The following is a 7,783-nucleotide window of genomic DNA, read 5'->3' as shown; positions in this document are numbered from 1 at the left end:
TCCCTTTCTCTTCTTTGTTCGCACAGTTCCCGGGGCTCAGCTTTGGATTTGGCTCCGCCTCTGCGTGTAGGTCGCTGGAGGGCGTCTGTTCTTCGCTCAGACAGGACGGGGTTAAAGTAGCCGCTGATTCGGGGACTCTGGCTCACTCAGGCCAGGGGGAGGGAGGGGCACGGGGTTCGGGGCGAGCCTGTGGCAGCAGAGGCTGGCGTGACATTGCGCCAGCCTGAGGCGTGCCATGCATTCTTCCAGGGAAGTTGTCCCTGGATCCCGGGACTCTGGCAGTGGCGGGCTGCACAGGCCCCCCGGAAGGGTGGTGTGGATAGTGACCTGTGCTCATGCACAGGCTTCTTGGTGGCGGCAGCAGCAGCCTTAGCATCTCATGCCCGTCTCTGGGGTCCGCGCTGTTAGCTGTGGCTTGCGCCCGTCTCTGGAGCTCCTTTAAGCAGCGCTCTTAATCCCCTCTCCTCGCGCACCAGGAAACAGAGGCGAGAAAAAGTCTCTTGCCTCTTTGGCAGGTCCAGACTTTTCCCGGGACTCCCTCCTGGCTAGCCGTGGTGCACTAACCCCCTGCAGGCTGTGTTCACGCCGCCAACCCCAGTCCTCTCCCGGCGCTCCCACCAAAGCCCGAGTCTCAGCTCCCAGCCCGGCCCTCCCCGGCTGGTGAACAGACAAGCCTCTCGGGCTGGTGAGTGCCAGTCGGCACCGATCCTCTCTGCGGGAATCTCTCCGCTTTGCCCTCTGCACCCCTGTTTTTGTGCTCTCCTCCGTGGCTCCAAAGCTCCCCCCTCCTCCGCCACCCGCAGTCTCCACCCGCGAAGGGGCTTCTATTGTGTGGAAACCTTTCTTCCTTCGCAGCTCCCTCCCACTGGTGCAGGTCCCGTCCCTAATCTTTGGTCTCTGTTTATTCTTTTTTCTTTTGCCCTACCCAGGTACGTGGGGAGTTTCTTGCCTTTTGGGAGGTCTGAGGTCTTCTGCCAGCATTCAGTAGGTGTTCTGTAGGAGTTGTTCCACATGTAGATGTATTTCTGATGTATCTGTGGTGAGGAAGGTGATCTCCGCGTCTTACTCTTCCGCCATCTTCCCCTTCTCTGCACCAGGTCTTAGTTGCAGCATGCCAGATCTTCATTGCAGCATGTGGACTTCTTAGTTGCGGCATGCTGACTTCTTAGTTGCAGCATGAGGACTTCTTAGTTGTGGCATGAGGGCTCTTAATTAAGGCGTATAGGATCTAGTTCCCCGACCAGGGATTGAACCCGGGCCCCCTGCTTTGGGAGTGTGGAATTTTACCCACTGGATCACCAAGGAAGTTCCAAAATTAAAATAATATTTTTTAAGAAGGGAATATTCTTAAGAGAAAAGCTACTGTTTAATCATTTCAAAGATGCCTTCTCTGAGATATTTGCAATACCTGTATCTAACAAAGGACTTTTATACTATAGAAACTATAAAGAACTCCTACAAATCAGTAAGATAAATATATTTTTTTAATAAATTTATTTATTTTCTTTATTTAGTTTTGGCTGCATTGGGTCTTCGTTGCTCCACGCGGGCTTTCTCTAGTTGCAGCGAGTGGGGGCTACTCTTCTTTGTGGTGCATGGGTTTCTCATTGCGGTGGCTTCTCTTGTTGCGGAGCATGGGCTCTTGGCGTGCGGGCTTCAGTAGTTGTGGCACACGGGCTCAGTAGTTGTGGCTCGAGGGCTCTAGAGGGAAGGCTCAGTAGTTGTGGCACAAGGGCTTAGTTTCTTCACAGCATGTGGAATTTTCCTGGACCAGGGCTCAAACACGTGTCCCCTGCATTAGCAGGCAGATTCTTAACCACTGTGCCACCAGGGAAGCCCCCAGTAAGATAAATATAAACAATCCAATAGAAAAAGATTTGAACAGACACTTCACAAAAGATGATATATAAATGGCCAATTAACATATTTAAAGGTGCTCAAAATCATTAGTTATCAGGGAAATTACAAATTTAAACCACAATGAGATACCACTATATACCAACAGAATGGCTAAAATTAAGACCAAAAACCCAAATGTTGGTGAGGATGTGAAACAACTGGAACTCTCGTATATGGTGAGAGTAGAATGGTACAGCCTCTTTGGAAAACGCTGCAACTCAATCTACTATTGCTGAGCATACCCCTAACCTAGGACCCAGCAATCCCACTCCTAGGTAAATATCCAACAGAAATGAGCACATATGTTCACCAAGATATAAACAAGAATATTCATAGAAGTATTATTTGTAATAGCCAAAATGGAAACATCCAGCAGCAATAGAATGGATAAACAATTGTAATATATTTATATAATAGAATCACAGTAATGGAAAGAAAACAAACTACTGATATATAAAATAACAAGAATGAGTCTCAAAAACATCATGATAAGTGAAAAAAAGCCAAACCCAAAGAATAATAACATATGATTCCATTTATATGACATTCAAGAACAAGCAAAAATGATCTATGATGGTGAAAATCAGATAGTGGTTACCCATGAGTCAGGGGATAGCAATTGAAAGGGGCATGAAGGAGGCTTCTGGGTGGCTTGTCATTTACTGTTTCTTGAGTCAGGTACTGGTTACACAGGTGTTTCCAATTTGTAGAAATTCATGAAACTATATACATTATATACTTTTCTCTGTATGCTATGCTTCAATAAAATGTCTATCCCAAAAGACTTTTACCTAAGTTATATTTCCATAAAAGGTTTTTAAAATAGTAAGACAAAGATTTAAAAACCCACAGGAGGGCTTCCCTGGTGGCACAGTGGTTGAGAGTCCACCTGCTGATGCAGGGGACACGGGTTCGTGCCCCGGTCCGGGAAGATCCCACATGCCGCAGAGCGGCTGGGCCCGTGAGCCATGACCGCTGAGCCTGAGCGTCCAGAGCCTGTGCTCCGCAATGGGAGAGGCCACAACAGTGAGAGGCCCGCGTACTGCAAAAAATAAAAACAAAAACAAAAAAAAACCCACAGGAGAAAGGACAATGTATATAAAAGAACAACTCACAAAATAAATATAAAAAGGAAAAAATATGAAAAGATACTCAACCTTAACTGATAATTAAATAAACACAAACAAAAGAAATGAGATATTTTCAACTGTCCAATGGCAAGGATTAAAAACATGATAAAAGGATTAGGAAGGGTATTTTTATTCATTATTAGTGGAAGTATAAACTTGCACTAACTTTTCAAAAGGCAATTTGGCAATGTATATGAAAACTCAAAATGTACCCAGCTTTTGAACCAGAAATTTTAGAAATGCTCACCACAGTATACAAAGATAGATGACAAGAAATGTCACTGCCATGGTGTGACAGAAATTACACAGAAGTCCTTGAAAATGGGGCTGATTAATAAGTCATGTCATACGCATACAAGAGGAAAATATGCAGCTGTTAAAAATCTCTTTTCAGCTCCTGAGTCTTCCAAATTTTTGTTTAAACACAAATTACTTTGATAGTAAGAATTTTTAAAATTGCAACAGTGATACCTGGCACACAGGGTGTTGCAAGGTTTAAATATAATGTCTTAAGTGTAAGAATTTGTCACAATGTCTAGCATGAGATATCAATAAGTATTGTTTTCCTTCCCTGCCAGGTAAAGATGCAAGGTAAATAGTTTCGTATTTAAGAACTCAGGCTCTGCTCTCAGAGAGAACTGAATTCAGATATTGGCATTCCCATTTATTAGATGTCATGATTAATTAATTTATCTAACCTTCGATAACTTCACCTATAAATAAAAGTAATCGTAATACCTAACAAATTGGATTATTTGGGGAATTAAATGAGCTTAATCATAAAAGTTACTCTTCTTACTGCCTGGCACATAACAAGCTTTCAGTAAATATTAACTGCTAATATTTGTATGTCAAAGTAAAAGGGTAGCTACAGGCATGGTTTGACTTTTTTTTATTGGAGTAAGTAGACTTTTGGATCCATGTAGTGAATTCAAACATGAGCAAACAAAATAGATGTCCCTTAGAGAACAGATTTGTGCTTGCTAAGGGGGTATGGGGGATGAGGAAGGGATGGATTGGGAGTTTGGAGTTAACAGATGCAAACTATTATACATAGAATGGATAAACAACAAGGTCCTACTGTATAGCACAGGGAACTACAATATATTCAATATCCTTTGATAAACCAGAATGGAAAAGATATGAAAAATAATGTATATATATGTATAACTGAATCACTGTGTTGTACAGCAGAAATTAGCACAACATTGTAAATCAACTATACTTCAATAAAAATATAATCGCTATGTCCTAAAAGTGAAATATCTTCTATCAACAAGTATTCATTGAGTAGGGACTATCCCAGCTATGCCAGTGACCAGCTGTGCTACCCCACTGCCACTTGCTTATCCACTCTGGGACTCAGTTTCCTCATCTGTAAGATGTGAATAATAATAGTATTCACTTCTTAGGGTGATTGTGAGGATTAAGGGGGTCATGCATATAAAGTGCTTAGTACAGTGCCTGGTGCAATGTAGACTCTTTATATGTTAGCCCCTGTTACTGCCACTAATATTATCATTCTCATCATCATCTGTATTATCATTATCATTACTATTACTACCATTATCAATATTATTGCATAAAGTAAAAACAGGGAGTTGCAAGACAGTTTGTATATCATGAGCAAAATTTAGCAAAAGGAAGACATATGTTAACTATATATGTATGTAAACATAAAGAACAAGGGAGAGAGAGAGAGGTATATAGATGGAAATTAATCAAATATTCCATAGAATTGGTTATTTGGGATGAGTGAGATCATGAGATATTTTCTCCTTTCAGGTTGTACATTCCTAAAAGAATTTGAAGTTATGGTGCCACTTCTATATCATGAGATACATATGAGAGGGGAAAAAGTGACAAAACAGTAAAGATTTTTTTGAAAGGGCAGAAGGGAAAGAACTGAATATAGTCAGGGGCATCATGAATTCCAAGCTTGAAAAGGAGAAGGGCAGACCTATGGGCTGCTCAGGCTGTGCTGAAGTCCCAGATGAGAAAAAAATGTATTGGAAAATAATTTGAAAGGCATGGGGCTTACTGATTCTTCCTGATCATCACAGTTTTCTCCCTGAATTGAGCCAGAACATAAGAGAGCCCCTTGTACTGTCATGGCTTTTGTTTCCTGAAGAGTTGCATCCCTTTAGTTCTGCCTCAGCAGGACACCTTTGGCTGACATGAAGACGTATGTTATGCCACACACAGAGCAATTCTATCCCTATATTTATCACAGAATCGCTGATGAGGACATGGCTAACCCATCAGAGAAATGTCTTGAAACATCAACGTCAGGAAATCTTTGCTGCTGAGAAGTGGCTCACTTTCTCTATATGGGTGAGATAAATAAAGCAAATGATTGTGTTTCCTTCCCTTTATGTCATGGCTTCCAGAAAGCTCAGAAAAATAACTATAGCTCAACATAATTATGAAGGATCCTATGATCTACATATACACATTTCAATTTTGCTTTAGTTTTGCTCTACTTCCCTAGTCCTAACTTTTTATGTGTTTATACAGATACATTTTATGGTATAAATAATAATATACTAAAGATATAAGGCTCATTATGTGTGTGCCAGGCATTATTCTAAACACTTAATATTAATTCAATTGATCTTCACAACAATGATAAAGGTGTAGGTATTATTATTACCGTCATCATCATCATCATCCCCATTTTACAGACAGGGAAACTAAGGCACAGAGAGGTTAGAGACTTGCCTAAGCTCACAAAGCTATTAAGGACATTTTGGCTCCAGCGTCTGTGCTCTTAACTACTACTGCTTCCTTGCTTCTAAGTGTCCTAACCTAGGTCGCAGAAAGAGGAACAAATAACAACTTACCTGGAACTTAGTTATGTCTGACTTGTGGAGCGAGGGCAGTGGCCTAAAAAGGCAGATCTATTGAGAGGCGGGGAGAAGAAAAGAGAAGAGTCGGGGATGGCATGGAAAACCCATATCGAAAGTTCACCAAATCATCAGGCTAGAAATCCATAAATGCCAGCTGGTAAAGTGGCCGTGCTGTAGCCAAGAACAATGGGAAAGAACATTTGTTTTTCCCACAGATCCCCATCATTCAACAGCACCACCCTATCACAGACCTCATAAAACTCCCAACACTCACTGTCACCCAATACTGACTCCAGAGACCCACGCCCCATCACACACCCTTCAGAACCCACCCATCACTCCAAATATTCCCATCATTCACCCTACAGATTCCCCCATCACAGACCCCACAAATGCACCATCGCACACACACCCATCAATTACCTTACAGACCCTATCATTCATCCCACAGCCCCCCGTCACAGACACAACTCCAATCACTGACTCCATAGACCCCATCACTCAGCTTACGGACCTCTCATCACGTACCCCTGGAGACTTTTATTAGTCATCTCAGAGCACCCCTCCAAATAATTACCCAGTAAATTCACATCTTTACAAAGCCCACACTCACCCGTTTCACTTTGCCCGCAGACCACCAGCCCTCTCTCACTTCCATTCTGAGTGAACCCTCTATCGTCCTTCATCTCCTGCTCTGATGTTAAGAACCGAATTCTTATTCTGGCGAGGTCCGCCTGGTGTTTCCAGAATCAGTCACAACTTCCTCCAACAACTACTTTCTTGGCCCTTGACCCCCACCATCGGTACAGTCTGTCACTCTTCCTGCTCTTGCGCAGTTGCTCTTCCTAATGCCACTGATGATAGTAGCCCGTAGCATTGTTGCTAGTAGTGTTCTGTAATGGCCTTGACTGTATGTGGCTGGCCAGAAAAATGGTCGCACCAATAAACCTTCAAGGGAGCAGACATCTTTACAAAGGTTACCACTCTATACAGCAGAGAAATGTGCCTCTTAAAGTTTAGAAGAGATGGGATTTGGGGAAGAATTTGAAAACTTGCGATAAGAGTGGAGCCCTAAAGGCTAGTGATGGGCGAGTTATACTCAAGTTTTTGGGGGTTGATGAGAACTCATATGTACAAATGTACAGCTGAGGACCACAGACCCCCATGGGGAGATACCACTGCAGAAATGTGGGAGGGAGGCCAGGAATAATAGATCTCCCTGGGAACTATTACTGGGAAGAAGAGAGGCAAAGCCGGGAATGATACATTCCTCTAGAGATCGGTACCACTGGGGTGATGGGGAGAAAGTATGGGGTGGTAGTCCTCTCCAGAAGATAACATTAGGGAGATGGAGGAAAGCATAGATACTATTGGGCTAGGAGAGGTGAAGGCCCGGGTTGGTACACTCCTCTGTGAGAGATACCACTGGGGCAGATGGTGGGTGGGGGGACAGGGTACAATTCTGTACTCAGGGAAAGAGACGTGTGAAGAAAGTGGTACTGGTAAACATAAGTGCAGGGAGAGTTGGAGACAGAAGCCCAGGGGGAATTGGGGCAAGGTGGGGTCCTAATCGGAGACTAGGTGAGAATCCAGACCTGATGGTGACCCACCAGGCCCACTTTACATCCTCCTCCTGGGAATCTACCCCAGAAAGATGAGGGGTGACCAAGATACCAGGGTCAGAGCTCTGGTATCAGGCGAGGGGCTCTGGGCCTCTGTGAGGCCTAGAGGAACAAACAGGGGACAAACCAGTGCTCAGGTTCTGGACCTTAAACACTCTACCATATTAATCATACTCTACCACTTAGGCATGTGAAAGGCAAAATGCATGTGATACTAAAGGAGATTATTGCAATAGGGATAAAAGCAAGGAAGGGGACCTGGGGTTTTATAGAGGCAGGTAAA

The sequence above is a fragment of the Pseudorca crassidens genome, chromosome X, assembly GCF_039906515.1.
Source record: "Pseudorca crassidens isolate mPseCra1 chromosome X, mPseCra1.hap1, whole genome shotgun sequence".
NCBI lineage: Eukaryota > Metazoa > Chordata > Mammalia > Artiodactyla > Delphinidae > Pseudorca > Pseudorca crassidens.
This window is presented reverse-complemented; position numbering follows the sequence as displayed.